Source organism: Prionailurus viverrinus, chromosome B2 (assembly GCF_022837055.1).
Source record: "Prionailurus viverrinus isolate Anna chromosome B2, UM_Priviv_1.0, whole genome shotgun sequence".
Classification (NCBI taxonomy): Eukaryota; Metazoa; Chordata; class Mammalia; order Carnivora; family Felidae; genus Prionailurus; species Prionailurus viverrinus.
Genome location: NC_062565.1, coordinates 12,317,839 through 12,345,568, shown reverse-complemented (window position 1 = coordinate 12,345,568; position 27,730 = coordinate 12,317,839). Strand labels below are relative to the sequence as shown.

At 45.8% G+C, this 27,730-nt stretch overlaps 1 protein-coding gene and 1 pseudogene across 13 annotated transcripts in view; both read right to left on the bottom strand.

Annotated features, from left to right (window-relative positions):
• Positions 1-27,730, bottom strand: part of ATXN1 (ataxin 1) — a 413,952-nt gene that overhangs the window by 216,377 nt on the left and 169,845 nt on the right. The gene's annotated exons all lie outside the window — the stretch shown is intronic.
• LOC125165804 (peptidyl-prolyl cis-trans isomerase A-like) lies at positions 20,730-21,178 on the bottom strand (annotated as a pseudogene).

The following is a 27,730-nucleotide window of genomic DNA, read 5'->3' as shown; positions in this document are numbered from 1 at the left end:
TTCGGATTCTGTGTCTCCCTCTCTCTCTACCCCTCCCCTGCTCACGCTCTGTGTCTCTCTGTCTCTCAATAATAAATAAATGTTAAAGAACAAAAAATTTTTAACTGCACTTGCTTTCAAAAGCCAAACCCCAGAAAGTCTTCTCATTTTTACTATATGCTGGCAACAAATTCACTCCATGTATAACCTCACCCTAAAACCCAAACGATGGGCCCAGTGTCATGGAAAAGCAGCCGGGTCTGGGGAAATGGTCCCCCACCTTGGTTTCCTGGAGCTGCCGTAAGAAAGCACCACACGCTGGGGGGGCTGAGCCAGCACACATTTATTTCTCACAGTTCTGGAGGCTGGGAGTCCGTCAAGATGGCGGCATGGTGGGTTCCTTCTGGGGCCAAGACAGAAGGACCTGTTCCAGGCCTGTCTCCCCTAGCTTCTGGTGGTTGGCAGGCCATCTTTGGCATTCCTTGGCTTGTCACAGCATAACTCCAGCCTCAACGTGGCATTCTCCCAGCACCTCTATCTTGATGCCCACACTTCCTCTTTTCCTTCAATCTTTTTTAAATGTTTATTTATTTTTGAGAGAGAGAGACAGAGAATGAGCGGGGGAGGAGCAGAGAGGGAGGGAGACACAGAATCCGAATCTGTGCTGACAGACACAGAATCTGTGCTGACAGCCCGACGCGGGGCTCAAACTCACAAACGGTGAGATCATGACCTGAGCCGAAGTCGGACGCTTAACCGACTGAGCCACCCAGGCGCCCCATCAAATTTCCTCCTTTTACAAGGACAGCAGTCGTGTTAGACGAGGGTCCATCCTAATGAGCTGATTTTTACTGGATCATCTGCAAAGACCCTATTTCCAAATAAGGCCACCTGCACAGTCACCGGGGTTAAGACTCCCAACGTCTTTTGGAGGGATGCAGTTCAACACGTAACACCACCTTATCCCCACCCAACTTAAGAGAGGTAAAGGGGGGGAAGCCGAACCGGCTCCCGTGAGGTCCCTCTTGTCCCACAATGCGTGCCACCAGTGTTTTAGGCTATCCACCACTGCTCGCAGGGAACACTCAGGAATAGACACTCCAAGCCTATGGACACACACACCCTAGCAAACCGTCACTTGGCTTTACCGTGTTATCTAGGCCGTTTCCACTACCTTCCCACCTGCACCTGTTCTCAGCTTTGGCCACATGGCTGCCGTGCTATCTGCCTGTCAACCTGGTCCCTTTCCACCTCGGGATTGGACAGAAGTCATCCGCGGCCTCTGACAATTTTGCATCCTCCTCTACATGTTCGGCTCTCCCGCTCCTGTTTTCATTTCACCCTTTTTACGTTTGGGGCAAGCCGAGACGTATCTCAGAAAAGGGAGTCAAAATATACTTTGACCTATTTCTATAGCCAGCATGACGACGGGGGCACGGGAGAGCCCATCATGGTCATTGTTAAGTATGCTCTTTTGCGGTTTACAAAGCATCTTGCAAGTATGATCGTTGCAGAAAACAATTATTCAACAACTCTAATAGACAGCAGCCATGTCAATGATTCCCAGTTTATAAAGGAGGAAACAGAAGCTTAAAAGGGTTAGGTAATTCAGTCATGGGCACCCAGCTAGTAAATCGCAGAGCCGAAATACGGACTCCTGTCTTCTGACAGCAGGTTCTGTTTTTTTATACAACACATAGTATGACATAATCTGCATGAAATCATCAAGAAGGATTGAAAGTTGCTTGTTGACTACAAGCAGTGCGTTTATATGTTTACATTCCGCATTTTAAGGCATTTTTCAAAATGTTTTTTTAATTTTAGGTTTTATTTATCTTTGTAAAAACGAGGTCGAGTTACTCTTAGGCCCATTTTACAGATGATCAATGAAGGCAGAGGTTATGTAATTTGCCCAAACAAACCAATGAGGTGACAGTGGAGCCAGAATAAGAATTTCTGTACACAGGGGCGCCTGGGTGGCTCAGTCGGTTACGCATCCGACTTTGGCCCAGGTCACGGCCTCACCGTTCGTGAGTTCGAGCCCCGTGTTGGGCTCTATGCTGACCACTCGGAATCTGGAGCCTGCTTCGGATTCTGTGTCTCCCTCCCTCTCTGCCCCTCCCCTGCTCACGCCCCGTCTCGGTCTAAAAAATAAACAAACACTTAAAAAATTAAGGAAAAAAAGAATTTCCGCATACTAATTCAAAAATGGGTACGTATGACTTTACAAAAAGGATAATTCAGTATCAACATCCTCGGAGACACGTGAAACTGCAAAGAAAATAATGTAACCTGAAGGATAAGAAGAAAAACTTTGGATACATTTCCATATGTTTGACTACAGGAAGAAGCAGCACATGTGTGTGTCAGGATGGACGTCCCACCTGCACTGTGACAGGGGCCAGTGTAGATCACCTCAGACGTCCCTTAAGTTGGTAAAAGGCTATTCCAAGCAAATCACACAAGATCTGTGACTGGTGACGGAGAATATACTCTCCAGATCATGGCAGACCACAGATTCCCTTTGGTCTTTCACCCAAATTCGTGAGACAAGGCTTCCAGAAGGAAGCGGAAGGTGAGGTAACTTCACCCCAATTCACGAGACAAGGCTTCCAGAAGGAAGTGGAAGGTGAGGTAACTTCACCCCAATTCACGAGACAAGGCTTCCAGAAGGAAGTGGAAGGTGAGGTAACTTCACCCCAATTCGCGAGACAAGGCTTCCAGAAGGAAGTGGAAGGTGAGGTAACTAACGGCTTTAGAAGAGAGAGGTGACAAACGTGTCACCCCCCATGTGGTCACCAGACCACTGTGGCTGGAAGTGCGTGTGGGGGGAGGCGGTGGCAGGAGATGAGATGGAAAGCGAACGGGGAGGCCACCTTGGGAGGGTCTCAAAGGCCTTCCTGAGTAATTGCAAGGACTCTGTCAAACGTGAAGGTGCTTCCCAAGGGTTTGAGCAGGGGAATGACCCCATCAGATACATCTGCTGCTGTTGCCTCTGAGGGAGGGACTCGCAAACCCACAAGTCCGGCCCTGACCGCTCTTCCAAGATCCAGAGACGTTTTTCAGAACGCCCGCTGGGCATCTCGACACGGCGATCCTGCTCGCACTGGGCGTGTTAGAGCTCTACGGGCTTTTCCAGCTCTAACGTTCTGTGACTCTACCAAACGTGGCGGGTCTGAAAAATCGACATGTCCCTTGAGGAGACTGAAAATAAACGAGTAACAGAGAAGTCATGTTCAAGAGGCAGAGCAAAAAGAGCAGTGTCTTTAATTGGAAAAAAAAAAGAAAAAACTCTGTGTTAGTCATTCCTCTCTAACTTGTGCCTGGGCTCTTAACTACAGGATGCATCTAAGCGCGTTCAAAAGGCACGCGTGTGCATAGGTGGTGGGAGGGCTGGGGCGGTGTCGCTAGGCACCATCCAAGGACACACGCGCTCCACGACAAGACGCGATGGCTTTCTTGCCAATCAAAGCTGCCACCTTGCACCTGCAGAGGCTGGCTCTAGAAACAGAATAAGACTCTTGAACTGCTACATGTCTTAAGCATCCCACGCCCCTGAACCCAAAACAACTCGCACTCCTCGCTCTAAGCAACTCACTCCATTTCTAAACAGCAAGTAGCCCCTGAATTCCCAAGAGACTATGCGGTAGGGCGTTTCCTCCCAAAGACAGACGAAGAATCTCCGAGATACCGTTTAGGAGGAATAAATGTGTTTTCCCATTACACTGCCGTTCTGCTACTTCAAAAGAAACAACAGTGTGAAAATCTTTGCTTTCCCAGAGAGGACGCACATTAATTCATACAGTGGGTTTTGAATAAAGCATCATTTATAAGGTAGAAGAATTCTGCTGCTCTTTTCCGGACACAGCTTCCAAACACAAAAATCTAGAGTGTAGGTGGCCTGCCTCTCCACACGCCGAATTTAGAAAGACACTCATACTCTCCACAAGCCCACCTCCATCGGCCCACGTTCAACGTGCGTCTTGGCTGTGGCAGAAGCCATTGCGGTCCACTATCCAAGACCCGATCAGAATGTCGTCTCATGGGGGGGGGGGAGGGGGGTCTCACCCTTACGTCTCATCTGGCTGGTCCACACTGGTGCCGTTCAAACACACTCTGGGTTTCCACAACTGTCCGCCATCCCTCATGCTCAGGACAGCACCTCCATCAGACGCTGAATTCTCACTGGGGGCAACTTGACCTGGGCTCCTCTGTCCAAGGGTGAGGCCGCCCCGTGTGTTCCAGATGACAGAATACTAAGTTGTTAAAAACCACACAGAGCAAAACGGCTTCGATTTCAGGAACGTTCCCTGTGGCAACTGCACATATACCAATACCCGTAGATCTCTTCAGGGATATTATTCAGATTCCACTCCTTTGGGCCATGGGCCTCTGGGATTTGGGCTTCTTGGTCAATTGACAATATCAAGACACACAGTAAAAACAAAACAAAACAAAACAAAACAAAACAAAACACCACAGTTTGGGTCTGAGGAGAACACTGGCCCTATCGACTCACATCATGGCCGCCAAGCATACGTTCCACATACTGCATGACCCAAAGGCCATTTTGATGGACTTATTAAAAGTCCGTAATAAATCCATAGCAAAATCCATACTATGCCCATTTTTTGAGGTAAAAACCATCACCCCCAAACTCCCTAAGGTATATCTTATTCCTCTTCCTATTTAGGAAACTGTCTGAATTTTCATCATGGTCTCCCACAGCCTTCCAAGTGAGAATCAGGTGTCCCTCCTAGATGCTTCCACTATACTCTCTCATGCTATCGATCACCAGGTATTGTAATTGACTAGTCACTTGTTCCTCTGCTACAATAACCATAATGTAGCATCACAGGGTAGGGACCAGTTTCCTCTTGTCCTGCTTTAGCATCTTTAGTCCTTGGCACCCTATTTGGCACACAGCGGCATCTCAAAAAATATTAGTCGACGGGATGAATATAAAACCCAGTGTTTTATTTATTCCTCCAGTCCATGGTCAATACCACCATCTCCTACTCCACTTGGCACTGACCGTGGTCCTCCATGGCCCATGGCCACAGTTACGGCCTGTGGCCATCCTAACTAGGAAAGCATCATCTCCCCTGAATGAGACAGTGATGAGACTGTCTCTGCAGTGATGAGACTTTGCTCTGCTCAAAGTCAATCAGGAGCTAACAGCTTTAATAGCTTTCTCCTTTGAGAGACCGAGGAGGCTTGCAAGAATCTTTAAAAAGGGAAAGCTTTGAAAGAAAGTGTGAGCAAAGCCTATAGCATTTAGGGCTGGGAACAATCATCCCTCTGAAATACACCATTTTTTGGTGGGAGAGGGCAACCCAGTGAGTAGTAATTTTCATGCAGTTCTAGGCTAGTGCCCTTTACGTAAGATCTCTTCTAGAACACTGACGCTTGCACGATGCACTGTAAGTAGATTAGGGTATGTTTATGCCACGACACGCACGGTTGAAGATAATTTAACCGAGGGTGAAAAATAACTTGGGGGGGAATGATCAACTCCACATGAGAATACGCTATAAATTGTAAAGCAAGTGAATCATGGAAAATGGCGATCCGGGCAAAATGACAGCTTTTGTTCAAGTCCACCCAGAAGTCTTTCTTGAAAAGCCTACTATGTGCTCAGCACAGAGCCACGACTTGTGGGGAATATGGAAGAAATCATTGCCACGGTTCAGAGCCCCTTCCCTCCCGCCAGTTCCTAAACCCGCCCCACAGACACCAAGGCTAGGTCTCGAAAATGCGAATGCAGCTGTGCCCTCATGTTTCCAGCCACCACCATCGTAGCCACACTCCGAGCGTGACAAAGAAGACCCTACACAACCCGAGGGCTGCCACTGCTCCGTCCCGCTGCCCACCTCTTCTCACCGCCTCGGCCATCGTCTCTTACTAACGCTTCCCTGGGTTTCAGACTCCTTGACTCCCTGAAGCCTACGCCCTTGAAAATGCTGGCCTTCTCTGCATTCCCTAGACCACATTGCCTGCTTTTTCCTCATAACTCATCTCTCTGAGACATCTTTCCCATAAACACTTTTCCATTCCAGTCCTGGATGTGATTCCCTTTATGAGCTTCCCCAGTACTCTCTGCGTATCAGGGTCATGGCACTTGACACATGGAGTTCTTCCTTCTTTCCCTCTGCCCTTGCTTCCTCTGGCCTGTCTATAAACACTTATGGAGCAACTGCTCTCCACAAGGCCCCAGGCTGTACTAGACGTGTGCATCGCTAAGAAATCTGCACAAATCCTGAATCAGAGGCATGACTTCAGACGAGCAGCTAAACTCACTCGGAAAGCTCCAGTAGCTTGGTCGAGTTCACACAGTCAGCAAACGGCAGATGCTTCTGCTCCAAGCTCTTTCCTCCTCAGCACCCAATAAGAAGGTGAGAAACACGCTCGAGACATGTGCCCAGAGCGGGGATTTCCTGCGATGCGAAAGTCACATCCGGGGCTCTGGCGTGAGGCCAGCAGATGCCGGTCAGGGGTGGGCATGTCCTCTGGGTGGGCATACCCACGCGGTCTGTTCACTCCCCGCGACTTTCTCTTTCCTGCATATCGTACAGACGATGGCACAGTGAGTCCCCAGAATCACCCGTCAGTTTCTGTAATTTGTAGAGCCAGTCTAAACTCCTTTGGTTTTTAACCACAACTCACCAACTCTGTATATTAAATGTTTCCAACCAGCATCAAAGCCTCAACTGTCACTGTCTTCTGTTTGTTTTCGAGCTGTGCTAATGCAAGGGACAGTCCGTCCTAGTACTTATTACTAATGTCAGGTTCAGGGTTAGCACATAAAATACCTCTCCGGTTTCTTTGCGAGAGATCCAAACACTTTCTTAATGGCAACATCAAAAAGAATCAACATGTAAACATGTTTGAACAGGAATTCCTTTTCCCTTCAAGGATTTCTCAATATTTGGAACTCCTTACTCGTCAGTTCTGCTTACAAACGGCAAAAGATTTCACTATTTCTGCTTAGCCTTTTCTGAAACCCTTTATCGTATGTGCTGACAATCAGGGTTTTGACCTCAGAAATACTTTGCTGTATCATATGGCTTAATCGGGGGGGGGGGGGGGGTTGGGACAGTAAAGAAAATGACATTTTTACCTCTTCTTCCTTTCTGTCTCTTTCTCCCTCCTCTCCCCCATATCTCCTTTAGCAAAAGCCCTCATTTAATCCTCACGGATTGGTAAATATGGTGTTACATGCTCGTATAGCTTCTTAGCCTTTTCACTTGATTGGAAAAAGAAAAATAGCACGAGGTTGGAGTGTAATTGCTACCTTCCTCCTTTACAGCATGGACTTCCCACTCAAACTCCTCAGTGCTGGTGAGGAAAATCAGCCTACCACCCCATCCCTGCGGGAGAGTTAGGAGAGCAACCTTCACCTCTGCAAACAATTCAGTCAGACCCAGTGCTTCCAAATTGCTTTCTGCTCATTGGAAAGCCCTGCAAACACCAAATGGGCATTAAACATGCCCAACCCCAAAGGCAGCCTCGCTGTTAATGGGGAAACATCAGAAGCATTCCATTAACATTAGAAACACCACCAGGCTGTCCACCATCATCGCTGTGATTTAACACTGTTCTGGTGGAATCAGCCAATTTAATTATCAAGGAGAAAGAAAAAAAGGGGTATAAAATCGGAAAAAGAGGCAGTAAAATCATTATTTGCATATGCTGTGGCTGCAAATCTGAGCGAGCCAGTTGAACAGCAATGGTAGACAATTAGAGAATCCCATAAGGTAATTAACAAAAGTCATATGCAAAAATCAGTAGCCTTCCTCAATGACAGCCAGTAAAAAGATGTCCCCACTTTTCATGGCAGCGAAAATATAAAGTACCTAGACGATAAACTGGATGAGAAATAGGCAAGAAAAACAATTAAATACTACTGAGGAACATAAAAATCCTAGAAAGCACCGTGAAAATATGATGCTAAGTAGAAGAAGCCAGTCATAGAGGACTAAATGTGATACGATTCTCCTTATATGAAGGCTTCCAAATAGGCACAACCAATGAAGAAAGCAGATTAGTGGTTACTGAGGGCTGGGGAGGGAGGGTATGGGGTATGCTGATGGGGACGGGGTTTCTTTGAGGGATGATGAAAACGTTTTGAAATTAGATTGTGGTGATGGTTACATAACTCTGTAAATGCACTAAAACCACTAAATAGTGCACATTAAAAGAGTACATTGTATGGTACATGTATTATACCTCAATAAAAGGTATGACTTAAAAAATACTCAGCAAAAACCCAGGAGACCATTTTTTTTTAATATAATGTTCGACTGGAGAAGGCCTAAGTAGATCAAAAAGTTAAAAGCCAAAAAAAAAAAAAAATCTGATAAGGCAACATAATTTTAAAAACAAATCCCGCATGAAAAAAATAGATCAAAAAAAGAAACAGATAAATTAAAAAAGTACAAGACAAAAGGACTAGTTTTCTTGAGCTCCTAAGTGCCCCTAAAAATCGATTCGATGGAAAGACCAAAAACCCAGTAAAACACACGCAATGAATGTGAACGTACATGTTTTAGAAAAGCAAATGAGAATGGCACTTAAACATGTGAAAACATATTCAATCATCGCTATAATGAGCAGAGTCACATTAAAAGCTACTAAAAGATAGTATTTTTTCACCTCTTGGGTTGGCAAAGACCACAAAGTTTAATCACACTGTCTGTGGAGAAAAGGCACACTCACGCAGCTCTAGTGGGAGCACGCATTGGTACAGAGCGCCAAATTGGAGGGCAATTTGGCAAGGTTTACCAAAATTAAAGCTGCACATGCCTTTTGATTCCACTTGAGTAATTTCTCCTCCAGAGATCCTTGCTGACATATCAAATGCTATTTATAGAAAGTAATTCACCGAAGCTTTGTTCATAGTAGCAGATAATTGGAAACACGCAGAAGTCTGTCAATGTGGGACTCAATAAAGTGTGGCAGGACCATACAATGGAATACAATTTAGATATTATAAAGAATAAGGCTACTCTCTACGTTCTAACAAAAAGATACTCCAGGATACACAGTTAGGTTAAAAAAAAAAAAAAAAGGCAAAGAGCAGAATAGTTTGTATGGTGTAAACATTGTTTAAAAAAACAAGAACCCAGTTTTGCTTATATAGTTATAAAATAATCCGAACGGTATTTCAAAATAACGGTAATGGTAAGAAAGAAAATGTTAATGGAGCTTGCTTCCAGGAGCGGATTTGGATGCCTCGGAGACAGAAACAAGAGACTTAGTTTTCTGTGGACATCTACTGTGCCCCTTCTATACATTTAGTGATTTAAGACAAATCTGTGGTTAAAAGAAAGAAAACAAGTATGGCAAGGACACGGATACGAAATGAACAAAATACGGGATCTAATTTTCAAGAGATCTGGGGGTTATTTTTAATATAGGCATATTTAAGAAAAACATAGTTATACGAAAGTCCTCCCAAGTGACCATCCAGGAGACCAATTCAACTTCTGCAAAACAGATGCATTCCGTGAAGCTTCTTATATGTGGGGCTTTTGTAAGGCCACCCTCCCCCACCCCGGCGCCCCCGTACCTCCAGAGTGGGCAGGACTACCCTCCAAGACCAGATGGATTTTCACAATTCATTCATAATTCATTCAAATGGGGCTGCTGCGACAGCTGGACGCGTCCCAACTAGGTAGGTTTGTTTAGATTTACCCTCAGGATACAAAACAGACCAATTTTGCCTATTTCTACTCACTTGAATTATTAAGTCTCTCATTGGCCATCGGTTACGTTCAGAACAAAACAGCTGTAAAAATGTCCTGATAAACACTGTAGTGAATTCACCAGACATTCCCTTAATGCGCTCGTTCTAAGGGGGGGGGGGGGGAGAGGGTAAAGATAAAAGGATGGGCACCCATCTGTACCCACCCGCCCCCCCTCCGACTCCCCTCCGAAGGAGCCCCGTGCACTCAGGCAGAACAGCCTGGTGAGCAGTGACGGGCCAGCCAAAGTGAAGGGTTTCAGACTCCACCAAAACTCCTAATTTTACCTCTCTCGCGGAGCCGGTAGCAAATCCATTTGTTTGTAACCTCTTCTGTCAAGTGGAACGTTCGGATTCCCTTCGACGCACATCTATCATCCCAAAAGAGCGGGCAAGGCTTCCCCTGTATGCCTCCTTAGCCATGACAGCCATGAGCGCGGGGGTTGCTGAAATTCACAGGTAACCCCCAACTTTATTTTAGTCCAAAATCTATCCTCTCCTACAGATGAGACAAATGACATTTTTATGTTCTCTTCCACGTTCATGAAGGAGGGAACGGGAGTGAGAATTAGTGTAGCTTGTATATGACTTAGAGAAACTGCTGAAAGCATAAGATCGGAAGAATTCTATAAACTCTTGGGTAGCCTCCAAAAAGACTCCTCTGAGTTCCTGATGCCTTGGGTATCTGGTGTGGCATATCTGATACTGGAGGTCAGACCCACTGGAACGCCCGAGCCGTGGGACTGGCACAGAACTGAAGAGAAGAGACAGGTGAAGGATTTACATCTCGAGATTTCCAAAAAACAAGAGGAATAAATATTCTTGTGCAGAAGGCAGGAGTGACCATAGGTTTTGAAGAGACTGGGAAGGGGAGGACGGGGGAGGGGAGAAAAAGCAGGCGGCCCCAGGCTGTGCCCAGAGAAGGGAGTGGCCTTGTTTGAGATTCTGTGATTTCGACAGGTGCATAGCAGGTTGGATCGAATTGATAAACAGGTCATGGGTGCGGCAGTATGTGCGGGTCTGGCACGAAGGAGGTGAGGTTAAGGTGAGGAGACAGAGAGCGGGGGCCCCTGGGTGGCTCAGTCGGTTGAGCGTCCGACTTCGGCTCAGGCCGTGATCTCATCATGGTTTGTGAGTTCGAGTCGACTCTGTGCTGTTATCACCAGAACCCAGTTTGGATCCTGTCTCTCTCTCTGTCTCTCTGTCTCTCTCTCTGTCTCTCAAAAATAAATAAACATTAAAAAATGTAATAATAATAAAAAGAGCCAGGCTGGAAGTGAGCACCTCACTCAAACAGAGAGGGAAATGGTCATTCTGTCAAGGAAGAGGGGGGGCACCCGATAAAGAGTCTTGAACCACATTTCTTACTTTCCACGGCCAAGTCAGAGGGAGGCTCATGAAAAGAAGAACGCTCTGAGAGGTGAACAGGTGCCTGAACAGGTGGGTTAATCTTCTGATGAGGAAGGCAGCAGAGAGTTCTTCGATTAAGAGAGCAATGGATACGGGTCCAAATCCCAGCTCCTCCCACATCCCGGCTGCATAGCTTCAGGCTTTAGGGGAGCCCGGAGCGCGTTGAAACACCCTCCATGGTGTCTGGAAAGTAAGGCCATCTGAGAAATGCCGGAACACATGTGGGGTGCTTAGGAGAGAGTCTGGTGGTTGGTGATTAGTAAACAAATTAATTGAGGTTCTTGCTGTTCTAGAACCCACCTTCTTCAGGAAAATTATTTTGAGGAGAGTGAGATAGATAAGAAGAGACCGTAGTGAAGCAAACCGATGTATGAAAAGGAAAAAAAAAATCATTTAATGTCTTCTTTTTTTTTTAATTTTTTTAATGTTTATTTATTTTTGAGACAGAGAGAGACAGAGCATGAATGGGGGAGGGTCAGAGAGAGAGGGAGACACAGAATCTGAAACAGGCTCCAGGCCCTGAGCTGTCAGCACAGAGCCCGACGCGGGGCTCGAACTCACAGACCGTGAGATCGTGACCTGAGCCGAAGTCGGCTGCTTAACCGACTGAGCCGCCCAGGCGCCCCCATTTAATGTCTTCTAAGCAACACAGATGGGCCGCCTGGGTGGCTCGGTCAGTTAAGCGTTCGACTCTTGATTTTGGCTCAGGTCATGATCTCACGGTTCATGAGATCGAGTCCCGTGTCGGAAACCTGCTTGGGATTCTCTCTCTCCCTCTCTCTCTGTCCCCTTCCCCCCCGCCCCCCGCACTGTGCACACGCTCTCTCTTTCTTTCGTAAATAAACTTGGAAAAAAAGTAAGCTGCACAGAGAAATGAAAACATGCCCACACAGAAGCTAGTTTGGGAACGTTCACAGCAGCATCATTCGTGTAACACCAAAAGTAGAAGCACTTCCAATGGTTATCAGTGGAATATTATTCAGTCAGAGCAAGGAAGGGCTGCAGAAACCAGCCACCGACCTGCTACCTGCCACCGTGAGGATGGAGCTTGGAAACATCATCTAAGTGAAAGACGCTGGGCACAAAAGCCCACATCCCGTGTGATTCTATTTATACGAAATGTCTAGGAGAGTCCAAGCTACAAAGAGAGAAAACAGATGGGTGGCTGTCAGGAGCTGGGGGTGAAGGCTTGGGGGAAAATGGGAAGTGACTGCTAATGTCTAGAAGGTTTCCTTCGGGGGCAGGTGACAAAGGCACAACTCTGTGAATGTGGCAAAACGACCTGCCAGACAGCCCTTCACGTTTCCTGCTTCCCATTTCCTGAATAAAGAATATTTGTCTTCCCTGGGGGGGGAGGTCCTGACGGGTAGAGCATACGCAAGGTGGAATTCCAGCCCTTTCTTTAACTATGAATATCAGAAGATATCGATCCTTTTCCTCTGGAGACACTGTCAGGTGGGTGCCCGAGAGCTTACTTCGCTTTTTCTTTCTATCTGCTTCTTTCAATCCTGGCTACTGCCAGGATTCTGTTCCCCCATGAGCACAGTGGCTAAAAATCAATGTCTGCTTGATCTTCCCAGGCAAAAGCTTTGAAGTGGACAGGCCTTTTCATACCCAGTTTAAAGCTTATGAAAAAATACTGAGGGGGTGCTCTGGAGCCTTGCCTTCTGGCTTCTCCAAACCATGGGCACGGGGTACCTAAAAGCCATGCCTTCTCCAAACTACTCTGGTTAACAGGCACCATGATTTTCTTCAGGGAATAAAAATTGCCAGGATAATGTACTGAAGAACCACAGCCCATGGCCCATTTGATATCTGATTTATCTGATAAACACGCCAATAACTGCCTGCACCGCGACCTCCATAGTATTATTGGTTCCAGGAAGTCCACCTTTTCCCCACGAGGCAACAGTGATTTTCAGGGAATACTCAAACTAAGAAATCAGAATGCCAATTTACTCATTTGCAGTAATAATCATCATCACAGTAACAACAACAATTATTATTATTTCGGCATGACTCTGTAAAGTCTCTGGGTAATGTTGGCTTTTGACACCCCCCAACTCCTCCCCCCCCCCCCCCACACACAAACAGCCTTTACTCTCCGAGCATTCCAGAAATCAACTACGAAAGCATTTCTCAAAGACTTTCATCGAAAACCATTTTAATACACAGGGTTAATGAAGTCTCTTTAAAGGTCAAGAACGTCTCTTCGTATGTTTCAGCTTTGATGTTCAGGGCTGAAGACAGAACACAAATGATTAAGTGCCACGTTTTATAAGAGGTTACTCTGCTCAATGGCGTGTCAGCTGTAAAAGATAAATTTCTACTAAGACAAGCATGTTCAGTGACTGTCACGTAGCCCATTGGGCCCAATTTTCATGAAGAAGTTCCCACCCCACTTGGTATGTTTCATCTACAAATGAATCCAAGCAGTATCACTGCTGAAAACTACAGGCTCTTTTTCTCTGGCAGGGCGCTGGCGGGGGGTAGGAGGGTGGGGGCGAAGTGTCCAGAAAGAGAGAAAAAATATTTTTCATGACATTGGAAATTAAGAGCAGATTATATAAGATTTAAGGTGAATAACAACAATAAAGCTTTCGCGTCTCTCCAGATATCTAGAAAGCTGTAAACTTGAGCTGGTCATAAAACAGAAATCCATTAAACTTAATTATTTCTCTTCTAACATTCAGCATTTCATGTTTTTGCATCCAGAAAGAAGTGCAAGCTCCTATTCTGCTTTTGTTTGGATAAGGAGGAGAAATTCAGATGATATCAGGTTTCCGGTGGGGTCTTAAAGAGGTAGCTTCAAGAGTTCTCCCTTAATTAATGATTTTTGTTGGCCTTTTAAAACTCTGGATTCCTCACCCTTCTTTCCCTGCCAGATACTCCCTTATAGTAGTGGAGTAACTTCTAGCTACTCTCAAAACATTATAAGCAGTGTACCTATGGGAAAATATACGTTGTCTTTTACATGTTTTGACAGTCAATGCTCAGTAATAACCTGACAGTATTTAATTATAATGCCTGACTTTTCCGCACTACTCTACAGTTCATAAAGGGCTTCCTTTCACGCTCACGGGGGCTTCTTTGTGTTAAACTACAGCTTGGCAGTTCAGCTTCTGTAAAATCCTTTCAAAGGTATTAGTCAATGACTGATCATTTAATATAAAGGTGTCCTGAAATCTACAAGGACAATTTGGGGGAAAGTGATCACAGTCTGGAGAGGGCCGGAAGATCATGACATCAAAATTATGCTCATAGTTTTGACAGGAAAGAAAAATCAGCCAAAGATACAACAGAATACATAAACTTGAAACTAAAAGGAAATGTTTCTAGCCAGGGCCACAGTACGGTTTTAAACAGAAGGGGAAGACCATTAAACATGACTGCTAGTCACTAAATTTTAACTACACCAGTATCGGAATCTGAGCCTCAAGTGCAAAGCAGATTAAGAGCCGAAACAGTTTCCTACCATTGCAGGGGTGCATTGTGAGGGGGGAACAAAGTATTCTTTTTTTTTTTTTTTTTTTTTTAATTTATTTTTGGGACAGAGCGAGACAGAGCATGAATGGGGGAGGGGCAGAGAGAGAGGGAGACACAGAATCGGAAACAGGCTCCAGGCTCTGAGCCATCAGCCCAGAGCCTGACGCGGGGCTCAAACTCACGGACCGCGAGATCGTGACCTGGCTGAAGTCGGACGCTTAACCGACTGCGCCACCCAGGCGCCCCCAAAGTATTCTTTTTAATACAGCAGCACATCACCTTGACAATCTATGACAATCTTGCCCTGTCCTAGGCATTCTATTTCTGCTTTCTAACAGAACAGCATCAGTAACATCTGTGATCATATTCTGTCAGCTGCTCTGCTAAGAGCAGAATTTTTTACTTGGATATGGGTTGTACGCTTCCTAAGAAGGAGCATCTCTACGACCAGGGTTTTTACCTTTTTGCATTACAATATGATGCCACCAAGAACAGCTCTGTGCATGCATTACACCTACAAACAGATTTGCAATAAACAAAGTTTGTAATCTGCAAATTGGCTCCATGAACAAATAACTGACTCATCGGGTATTTGTAAAAGCAAATATAAAAATCCACGAATTATGTATGTCTATGTGTCGACAAACCATAAAATGCTCAGAACTTTTGCTTTTACGTTAAGGCATGTTGTTTTGATGTGTCAGATTTTTCCCCTGTACGCGTGGAACACATACGCAAAAGGGAATTATAAACTTCAGCGTTCTTTAACCTTTACAAACCAACACAGTAATTACATTGCAAGATATCTGACAACCCGGGGTAATACAAGAAAAGCATTCTTTCTTTCCCCTACTTCCTTTAAATCGTTCTCAATTTTTCTACAATTTACAGACTCCCTGCACAAAAGATTTTCATAGCCGTGAATCCTACTAAAGATAAATTGGTAGATAAAATGAAATCACCATTCCAATTCACAAGAATAGTTGAGGCACCTCCAAAGGAAATGTTTCTCCACACATACAGTATTAAATTTTAAGAGCAAGGCTATCATGAAAACGAATGCAGAGAAGAGTAAACATAAGTTAGCTTGACAAGCCCGTACTGATAAAGCACAGATAAATGTTACCTCTGGGTTACCAGCCCAGTACAAGCAGTCCTCAATTTATGAATGAGCTGTGTACAGAAAGTTCATTTGTAAGTCAGTTGGTTGGAACCCCAAACTCGTTTTCTCAGAGAAGCAAAGTTTATAAATAGTGCTCCGTTTTGTAGGAAGGCAAACAAGGGCTATTAAGCCCGTGATGCAGACAAATTTCGGTACTGACAGCTCTCAAGCAAGCTGTTCCTGTGGCGGGCAGGGAACAGGAGGTACAGGAATCAAGAGCAGGTCGGGGAGAAGAAGGACATTTCTTCTTCTTGACCTGGAACTTCCTAAGTTTTTCTGGCATCTGCCTGCCTCTCTCATTTATTTATTTATTTTTATTTATTTATGCTTTTAATGATTTAAATAATAATTTATTTATGCTTTTTATTTATTTTTGAGAGAGAGAGACACACACACAGAGTGTGAGCTGGGGAGGGGCAGAGAGAGAGGGAGACACAGAATCCGAAGCAGGCTCTAGGCTCCGAGCTGTCAACACAGAGCCCGATGTGGGTCTCGAACCCATGAACCGTGAGATCATGACCTGAGCCAAAGTCGGATGCTTAACTGACTGAGTGACCCAGGTGCCCCTGCCTTCCTCTCTGTATAGACTTCCTCCCACCCCCCAACTTTGCCCCAACCCCCCATCTAAATACTTCATCCCAACCTATGTAATAGAGCACCGAAATAATTTTATATAGTTAACCCCAACCCCCCTTCCCCAAACTCCCCTTCTTGTTTTTTGTCATGTGACATCAAAAGCTTACCAATAGTTCAGTTCAGTAAACACCTGTTTCAGAGTTTGGTGGGAGATACAAGCTCCGGAGAGCGGAATGGGGCTACAACGCAGCCCTGAGGACAGAACACAGACACTGGGACATTTGGAAGGACTGAGATGATTTCAGGAATTCCTTTGGAATTTAGTTATGTTAATAGGACTAGGCTCCCAGATGGTGCAGTTCGAAGAACTTCGGTAGAAGCGGTTTCCTCACCAATTGGCACAGATAAAGCCCAGGATGGTGGTGAGGATGCCATCCTCTAGTGGCCGTGTTTAGAAGCTTCCTCGTCTTTCCATGTGGGGCCACTCATGATTACTTGCTCTTTCCGCCCCCCTTCCCTCCGCCGCTGAAGATGACATCAGGGAATGTGTGTTCAGAGGAAGACAGTGTGAAGGATAAAGGGTCCTGGGGCACCTGGGTGGCTCAGTGGGTTAAGCGTCCATGAAACTTGGGCTCAGGTCATGATCTCACACATGGTTGACGAGTTCGAGCCCCGTGTGGGGCTCTGTGCTGACAGCTCATTGCCTGCTTCCGATTCTGTGTCTTGCTCTCTCTCTGTCCCTCCCCCTCTCACTCTGTCTCTCTCTCTTCCTCAAAAATAAGTAAACATTAAAAAAATATGTAAAAAAAAAAAGGGTCCTGACACACCGACTCAGCAGGCCCCCGATTTTCCCAGGACAGGGGTGGGGTGTCCTGGAAATACCCGGTACTCAATGCAGGTATGCCCCCAGGGCACGGCTGGACTGGATGTAAAGGCTGACATCAGGCTCGAGAAGGTACCCAGCTGTGGCAGAGGCTGGTAAGTGTTCCACACACTTCCCTGACCTCCCAAGCGTTAAGGTTGGCATTTCCCGGCATTCTCCGCGGTTAGGTGTGCCCACCTGAGTAAATCTGGCCAAGGGAACATGAACGAGAACGTAACAAGCCTCCAGTGAGATCTTTCACTGCCTCACTTCCCCCACAACTGCTGGTCAAACTGGCTGCAGAGGAACCTTCTGGGTTCCTCTGACCTTAGGGAACAGCTGAGCCATAAGATGGAAAGACCCTGGGTCTGGGGATCATCGCCAGGTGGAGGTCTCCACCCCCACCTGTGAACACCGGAAGTGAACTCTGACAAGCTGGGGTGTTGGAATGCCACATTCTTGCTCTCCGTGTCCTCTCTGCTTTGCTGCATCTCAGGAAAAGGTCCTTTATGTCGACCTACCCTGAAAAATCTACGCAGATGGTGTCTCTCTAAAATGAATGGCCTCACACTGCTGAGCTGTTATAATGCTTCCAGTTTTCTACTTCCTTCACTGTGGTTGATATATTTTAAAACATGAGAAACCCCTCTCCTTCCATCGAATCTACTTGGGGAACTGGGTAAGTAAACTAGTTACATCATTAACCCTACTTTAAGTGCCCTGCTCAGCCAACCAGACTCTGGGCATCTCAGGGCCTCACCCACAGAGCCAAGAGCAGGATTTTTTTTTTTTTTATCAGCCATTTTTCTCTTTCCTAGGAAGTCTTTTTCCCATTATTTGCAGATTTCATGAGTAGGTTAGGGTCGCAAAAGCATGTGTACTGGGCAAGAAAACCAGGATCATGTTGTTGTCATGACAAAATTCACACAAGTGACAGCACTTGAAAGTTGTTAAAACAGCTTGCTCGCTTCATTCTCATTCATTTAACTTACTTTTAATGCGAAAGGGGAGATAACAGTGGAGACAGTGAAGAAAGGAAGGAATGTGTAACCACACCCACCTCTTGCTCTGTTAAGTCTCCCCCTTATTTCATTATTCAATGCCACAGGGGACGGCACAAACTCTAAATTCAGATCTAACCTTAAACAGATTTTGTTCATTCCTAAAACTTGGCTTTCTATGCTTGTTTCTTCCACGGCAATTATCTGGCACTTTCCACCCTCGTCTCTCTGTTGCATTTGTAAAAGGTCCACTAGATTACATGACCACGTGCTTCCCGTGGGGCGTCCTAAAAAATAAAAGAGTCTCTCTCTGTCTCAAAAATAAATAAACGTTAAAAAAAAATTTTTTTTTTAAATAAATAAAAGAACTAATCTGCATAACACGCGCCTAAGAACTCTGTGACAAAGGATAGTCCGGTAAGTTTCTCAATGCCTAAGAGGCTCTGCGGCGGGGTCACCGGGCTGAGGTTCTGTCTGCCTTCGCCTCACAACTTTCGAGAATAAGTCCGGAATGGTTCCCTGAACTCAGCATATGACTCCCACTTCTGCCACCAAAGGACAAGTGGACCCCCACCGTAGGAAATGCACTCTACTCAATTGCACCAGGCGCTCTGAGAAGGGGGTTGTGCAGACTGGCCTGTATTATACGGCACTGTGGAAAGACTCATGGGGCAGCGTAAGCACCTGTACATGGAACCTTCCTATAGAACCATTACAATTTAACGCAATTCAATTTAGAACTGCAATTACAATTTAGAACTATGTTCCCTATGAAAACAATACCGAAGTCGACACAAAGAACATAAAAAGGCCCTCTACCCTCCTAGGTTGCACATATAGGCTTCCGCAACGGGCCCACAGAGGGGACCTCGTGGTCACCTCGCAGAGTGCTCTGCCACTACCAGGGTCGACTCTATAAAAGACGAACTCCTTCTTACATTACACACAAGATGTCTATTCGTATGAAGAGACACATGCCATTTAAACCATGTCTTAAATACAGCGTAGGCCATTCACATTTCACGGAGCGTTCTCGCCATTCAGAAGATACCTGCAGCTTAAGTTAACGTGCTGCAAAGGTGACACAGGATGCTTCGTTCTGGACCCGAATCAGAACCACCTCAATTCCACGCTTGCCACGATACAAGTGACCTCCATTTACAGTTAACCGTAAAAGGGGTTAACTTTCTCTTGAGTTTCCTATTCTCAGTAAAATGCCTATTTAACCTGATCACTGATAGATACCAAAAAGGGGGTCAGTGCTCAGTTTTTAAGAAACATAACTGAAATGTCAACTGTGAGAGCAATGGACATTTTTGTATAGTCATTTTTGAGGTATGGGTGGAAATTTGTGAAGTCTCTGATGAACACAAAGGAATAAAGGATACAGAAACCCCGTCCTAAGAAACACGGAGAAGGGACAAGCCCAAGAGAAGAATAACATAGCCAAACCCGTCCAGGAGAACATTAATTAAGGGTCTGCTCAATGGGCACCAGTATATAAAACAAGTCCCCAAGACATAGTGCCTGAAGAGCAGGAGCTCGAAACTTCAGCACACAAACGTAACTTTCCATTTTTTCTTCCGTCAAGGTCATCGTGCTTTTACGGTATTTTAGCTTTCGTATTTGGGACCGCTGGGACCCAGGGATCTCTATCTTGGCAGAGTTAAAAGAGTACGTGTGAGCTTTTCCTAAGTAGAATGGTGATTTACTAGAGAGAGTTTTTTGGTGAGTAGAGTCTGAACAGTAGGCTTGACATCTTTATTAAGCACAGAAAAGCGCCAACTTGAAAAATAACCTAACGCAGTTCACGGCTGCTGCTAGGAAGACAGCAATCCCCTCCCTTCTTTTTAACTGGAGGACAGAGACCCCCCCCCCCCACCGCCGCCCCCACCACCATATGTGGGTCTGAGCCGGTCATCTGTGAAGTCATTCAGTCCAGCTCAAGCCATGGGCTTTCCTGCTTGTGTTTCATAGGGAAACATCGCATTTACACTCTTCTTCATCCTCCTTTACCTAGAATACAGAATGCCTCAACGTAGGCACTGAAAGATCTGCTGAATGAATTATGTCAATTACGCACACCAGCGGCACCTGTCCTGTGAGCTTGACCCGGGAATCATCTTTGTGACTTCTCCCTCCTCGTGCCCCACATCCACCCATCACGACGTTCTAGGAGTCTCCCTCTTGACATGCTTTTAGATACGATGCCTGCTCCTCTTCTGATTCCCCACCCCTCCCACTCCAGGCCTCGGACGAATTGCTTCTCACCACGTATTTCTTTGTTGCTGCTATTTTTTCACTTCATTGTCATACACTTAACTCTGCAATCCATCTAGATGTGGAGGGGAGTAAGGAAAAAACACGAAACCTGCTGAACTGTATGCACGAGAGCACAAAGATTACAGGATATTTCGAGCAGGTGGGGGTGAGGGGGTGCTCTCCTGAGCCGCAGAAGAAACGGTCGGGTGGTTAAGATAAAACACAAGTTAGACTTTTTAGATCTGCTCAGTCAGCAACGGTGACCTTCTTGCTGGTCTTGCCGTCCCTGGACCCAAAGCCTTCCGCAGCCTTCCACAAGATTCCTGCCCTCCCTCACCTTGCCAAAGACCACACGCTTACCATCCAACCACTCAGTCTTGGCAGCGCACATGAAAAACTGGGAACCGTTTGTGTTGGGTCCAGCATTTGCCGCGGACGAGATGCCAGGACCCGTGTGCTTCGGCATGAGATTCTCATCATCAAGTTTCTCCCCAGAGGCGGATTTGCTGCCAGTGCCATTATGGCGTGTGACGTCACCTCCCCGGCACATAAATCCCAGAATAATCCTGTGAAGGCAGGAACCTTTATACCCAAATCCTTTCTCCCCTTGCTTTGTCTACAAACAGCTCGAAGGAGACGCCGCCCATAGGCTCCCCAGCCATGGCGATGGTGGAAACTACAGTGGAGTTGACCATCTCTGGGTGGCGGCTCCAGGGCGTTGTCATCTGCAAGGTCTCATTACCTATTTCTAACTCCTAACTCACCTGGCCTCTTCTTTCCCAAATCCCAGCCACCTGGATACCCTGTCACCGATTTCCCATGTGTACTGTCTCAGGGCGGCACTTTCTGGACAAGAACTTGGAACTCTGTGTCACCTCCGCGTCTGCCACATCTTCATGACCCTCTGCTCTGTCTTCCCCACAGGGGCCCAGCTTTCTTTCCTGCTGCTCTCCAGCAATGACACCCACATCCCTCGGCCAACCTCTCCACCTACCCCACCCAGATCGCCTGCGTCCCTCCCTCGAGCCTGTGTCCCTGCTCTCCCTGCTCCTGGACCCATCCCTGTGTGTCCCCCCTCCCCCCGTCATCTCTACACCTCCTCTCAAGGCGCTTCTCCTATGAAACCTGTCCTGACCCCTGTGCCCCCAGCCATGCCCCCTTCTTCTCAGCGCTCAATGACCCTCACGTGCCCCCCCCCCCCGCCACGCATTCTCGGTTGCACGCTGTCACCTATTGTTCCACAATTGCTTCTTGCGGATTGGTGTTGTGTCCTCAGCTAGATTTTCACAAAGATAAATTTAGATTTATAGACAGTTGCAAAAATAGTACACACTTGCCTTGTCCCTAACACTAGGCGTTCCTTTATGTTCAAGTCTTACATAATCATAGGATATTAAACGTGGTCATCACAGAATTTATGACGATGTCACCAGTTTTCCACTCATGTCCTTTTTGTGTCTAGGCTTTCACATGACATGGACACATCCTGTCTCTTGGGTCTCCTTTCACCTGAAAGGGTCTCCTTTCAACCCTTCCTTATCGTTAAAACCATGACACTTCCGGAGAGTACTCGTCAGCTGTTTTCTAGAATGTCCTTCGACTGGGTTGGGTATTTTCTCTTGAGGAGAGTGGGATTACACATGACTGGGAAGAACACCACGGCAGTCGCCTGAGGCGGGGGGGCCTTCTCAGCATTTCCTGTGAAGGGGCATACAATGTCAACTATGGTTTCCTGGTAATGCTAACCCTGATCGCTCAGTGGAGGCATGTCTGCGAGGATTCTCCAGGTAGAGAGACCTATTCCTTTTTGTAATTACTAAATGTTCTGGAGGGAGATACTTTAAAACGTTACAAGTATCCCGTTTCTGCTTAATCGTTTGCCCGCCAATCCTAGCATCCATCCGTGGAACTTTCCTGTGGCATTTACTGCGAGGAGTTCTCATGATGCCTCCCATGTATTTATTTACTAACTTGAATTCTTCCGTAAGGAGAATTCTTTTGCCTCACTTATTTATTTATTCATTCAATTATCTATTGATATCACTATGGACTCATGGGTTCTTCTTTGGGGTTGTAATCCAATATGATTTCCTCACTCAGGCTGTCCTAACCCTCAGCCAGATTTTTATACGACATCAGAGCAGATTTGGCCATGTCTTATACTTCTTACACATTCCCTCGGGTCTAAGACAATGCTAGGTACACAGTAGGTGTCAGATTCAGTGACTGACTGATTGAGTGACTGATTCATTCATTCATTCGACAAGTAATGTTCAGGGCCTTGCCTTCTGTGCTAGAGCTACAACAAATAAAACAATTTCTTCTCTCAAGCGGTTTACAGTCTAGTGAACAGGGACTCGTAGGTGTTCACACGAGTGAGCACCTACGAGTCCCTCACTCGTAGGTGAATACCTACGAGTCCCTGATAAAAAGTATTTGGAGGAGTAAAGCAATAGCTCAAATGGGAATATGGTAAACTCTACCTGGAGAAAGAAGTCTACGGTGAGAGACAGGCAGAAAAAACTTAAAAAAAAAAAGAACAGTATTCAAGGGGCGTGCCTGGGTGGCTCAGTCAGTTAAACATCCGACCTCAGCTCGGGTCGCGATCTCACGGTTCATGAGTTCGAGCCCCGCGTCGGGCTCTGTGGTGACAGCTCAGAGCCTGGAGCCAGCTTCTGCTTCTGTGTCTCCCTCTCTCTCTCCCCCTCCCCCCCCGCCGGCTCACTTGCTTGCATGCTCGCTCTCTCTCAAAAATAAGCATTAAAAAAAAGAAAAAAAGAAAAAGAAAAGCAGTATTCTGCTCACTCTATAAAAGCAAGTGTGCACATAAAATATCTAAAGACAAATACTGTAACACAGTTAGCAGGTGTAGGCTGCCCCTGCATCTTCTAGACTAATTCTTAAAATCAAGCCTCAAGGGCACGCTTTTTAGGAAGATTTAATGTAGTAAACACAGACTCTTTATATAGCGACTATGTGCTTTCCTAGGAAAATTGGAAAGAGCTAAAGTAAAAAAGTCTGAGGAGCCATTTGTCTTAATCCAGTTTCCAAATCCAATTTCATAGTTTTTATGCCTTCACAGGGAATCATGAAGAATACGTAAGAAGCACCATCGATCAAAGATGGGCTCCCGAAGTTTCTTCACTTAATTCGATTTTCTCGCGCCGCTCCTCCTGTATTTCCCGAACAAAGCGCTTCTTTTCTGCGTGTGATAGTTCAGACCTCGGGAATAATAAACAAACAATCAGGGCACGTTTTCTGCCGCAGAGAGCACACTCTGTAACATTCTTCATCCAAAGCATTGTGAACTCCAAGCCAGCAGGGCTACAATACGAAAATACCCGGCCGGTATTCCAAGAGCTGCCAACAATAGAGAATTTGTATCTTTCGACACTTACTGACACTTAAACCTGTTAATATGTGACTCCTACTATTGTTCTAAATGATGAACAGGCAAAGACTCTCCCCCCACACCCAGTGTTAGTTGCATCGTGCACTTGGGTTGCAACAGTAAAGGCTGCCGGAAGGCATTTTACTTTCACGGTTTCCTGTCACCCTTTCTCATTATCGTCAACGTGTCCTCTCCGTGTTGGGATGTACAGAACAGAGGCGCACGTGTGTTGTGTCTGTGGCTATCCCCGCAAATGCACGCATATTCACGGATGCACACACAAATACGCTCAGATGCATACAGACGGATCCCGCGCTCACATCCACTCAGAAATCGAGCTTGCTCCCCTGCCTGCCACGCATGTCACACACAAACAGCATCCAGGTCCAGTGGTCTTCCTTCTGTTACCTTTGGGAGGGGATTAAGATAAAAAGCTAAAAAAAAAAAAAAGAAAAAAGAAAAAGAAAAGGAAAGCCAAGTAGACACTTCATGGAGTCTGTGATGAAGACACAGAAACCAATGAAGACAGATGGGCTGCTGGCGGCATAAAGGAAAGTTCGGCACGTCAGCCCACACTCTGCAGGGATTTACCCAGCCTAACCTTCTCCGTTTCGAGCCTTCGTCCTTCAGCCTCCTACTTATCTTCCTCTTGTAGTTAGCCCACCGACCCCATTCCCGTCTCTCCCTGGACCTCCCGCAATGGGGACTATTTCTTTTTTTAATTTTTTTTTTGGTAACCTTCATTTATTTTTGAGAGAGAGACAGAGTATGAGTGGGGGAGGACAGAGAGAGAGGGAGACACAGAATCCGAAGCAGCCTCCAGACTCTGAGCTGTCAGCACGGAGCCCGACGCGGGGCTCGAACTCACGAACGGTGAGATCACGACCTGAGCCGAAGTCGGACGCTCAACCGACTGGGCCACCCAGGTGCCCAGAATTCTTTCACTTTACGCTGTCATTCGAGGTTTCCTTGGAGAAAACATTTACTGTACAATCACGCGGTGGAAAAGCTCAATGGAGAGTGGATGGCTCTCTTATGGAACTCACTGGGAAATTCTTGGAAAAATCCTATAGACACAGAAGAATTTCTGGGCCAGAAAAATGAGGAGCAGAAAATATAATTCATGAATATATTTAAATTTTTACACAGTAAAATCTGCCTGTCCGTGACTGGCTCTCGAGGGTTATTCTCCCAGGGGATCAGGCCCCCGGAGCCTTCTCCACACTGTCAGCACAGAGCACATTTACTGTCATAGCACGGGGAGGGCTTCAGAGTTCACAAAACATTTTCTTTTTTTTTCTTTTCTTTTTTTTTTTTCACAAAACATTTTCTATGCACCACCTCACTTGATCTTGACCATACCCCGTTAGATACAATTATCTCCATTTCATAGATTACCAAAAAAAAAAAAAAAAAAATCCCTCTGATTTTAAGTGATTTCCCTGTGATCACAGAGTTAATAAGTTGCACGACTGAATTTCAAAACCAGAATTTCTGATGCAAAACCTTTTTTTTTTCCCCAGGCATGAATTTTATTTAATTGTCCTTGAATTCATTGGTTCCATTTTTATATACTCTGCTCATTGCCTAAAGACTGTATTTGTTTCGAAATGAAACTAATCCTTTAAGTCCTATTTTTCTTTTTCTTTTTTTAATTTTTTATAAAGTTTATTTATTTTGAGAGAGAGAAAGCACGAGTGGGTAAGGGGCAGAGAGAGGAGAGAGCAAGAATCCCAAGGAGGCTCCGCACCAGCAGCGTGGAGCCCGACACGGGCCTTGAACCCACAAAGCATCATCGCGTAGCCCCTATATTTCTTTTTAAAGGTCTCTCTTTTCTGGTTAAATTAAAATGCCCACGTTCAGGGGCGCCTGGGTGGCGCAGTCGGTTAAGCGTCCGACTTCAGCCAGGTCACGATCTCACGGTCCGTGAGTTCAAGCCCTGAGTCAGGCTCTGGGTTGATGGCTCAGAGCCTGGAGCCTGTTTCCGATTCTGTGTCTCCCTCTCTCTCTGCCCCTCCCCCGTTCATGCTCTGTCTCTCTCTGTCCCAAAAATAAATAAACGTTGAAAAAAAAAATTTTTAAATGCCCACGTTCCTTTAACACCTGCTTCCTTTATCCCCCGGAACCTCCCTTTTGAGAGATCTGAGGTCCTATTATCTAATGATCTGATTATTTCTGGGTTGACAAACCTTTGCTTTTTAAATTATTATTATCCTTGCACACACTGCCCAGTATTTTTCAATTTGACCACTGCTACTCCCATGTTCTTACTCTACTAGTTCTCAGAAAGGTTACTTCCACCCCAGAAAATCTAAAGAGCTCTACATTTTTATTCACCTGCCTTTGTGTATCATGCACATTTCTTGAATTTTCCTTCCCGGCCACTGTTGTTATAAAGACCCTTGAACTAAACAGAAGGGTTGTCTGGTCCTGCCAGTTGACCCTTCCTGAGCCATTCAAAAGGTGCCTTAACGGAAGGGCTTCTCAGCATAGTTCGTTCTGATGTCATCAATACTGAACATGATATAATCCTACACGGGAGGCAAAAGTAGTTCTAAGCAGACAGATCTATTTACGTGCCAACACAGCCTGATAATTAGACCACTAGGAAAAGAGAGCCAGAAAATCCCGACATGACAGCTTAACGGGACACCGGACAAGACCCCTCTTCGGTGTGCGTGTAGGAAATTCTTCACTGAGGTCAGCACAGCGCTTCTGGTGCTATGGTCCGCGCTGTCTCGACCGCAGAGATGCTCGGATTCCGGGCGTACCACCCCTCCCTTCTTGCCACCCAACTCCACTTTCCTGCTGTTTTAATTGGATTATTTTGGAATCTGCTATTTCTGTCTCACTCCCTTCCCCAAACTGTCATATAAGTGCCGCAGCCTGACTATTACTCAGCTGCCAAAATTCATTCCAGAGATGGCTGTATTTCAGCGGTAAGTGATGTCCCGCTGTGCCGTCTGAACACTAGCTTAAGGGGTTAAGCATCTGGGGGGGGGGGGTGCCTTTGTGTAGGAAAGGGGATGCTTGGTTTTATTCTGTCTTGCCGTCATCAGTGGAGGAGCAGGTTATCAGCTCCCCCTGAGCAAGGAGGGGGGAACACACCAGAAAACACTTGAGGCACATATTCAAGTGCACTAAGACATAAAAGATATAGACAATGACTTACAGGTTCTTTTCTACAGGATCTTCAAAGCCTTAAAACATCTGGAATGTAAGATGATCATTTTTAGAAGGGAGGAAGAAGCCTCAGAGAGTAACCCATTCACGTTACAGATATAAAACTGGGAGGCACTGAACCTAAGTCCAGTTAGAACGTCCTTGGCCTTGGGTACTTTGTTCAAAGTCCTCCTGGTCCCAAGGCCAAGGACGTTCTAACTGGACTTAGGTTCATCCACAGACACACTCGGAGGATCACATCTCTGCCCGTGGGACCAAAGACGGCCCCGGTTTCTAAAGCATGGGATATCAGCACTAAATTTCTTATTCTGTTTGGTTAACATTTATTTGTTTCAGACACTCAGGATCAAAGTTGATCTCTACCAGCAAGAACCCAGAGTGTAAAACAGAGGGAGAAACAGAGTAGAAATAGTGGCGGTAAATGGTTCCGGGCCAGGAAATGTGGAAAGGTTTGTATGTATATAATCTTCACAGGGACGTGCTGTCCTCACTTTAAAGAAAAGAAAAATGGGGGAGAGAGAAGACAGAGTCTTTTTGAAGAGAAAACAGGAGGGACCACACATAGCTGCCAAGTCATAAAAACTACCTTCCCAAATTTTACTAAAACATTTATGAAAACCTAAATAAATGTCATTGATACATTGCTCATTTAATCTAAAGAGATGACCTTTCT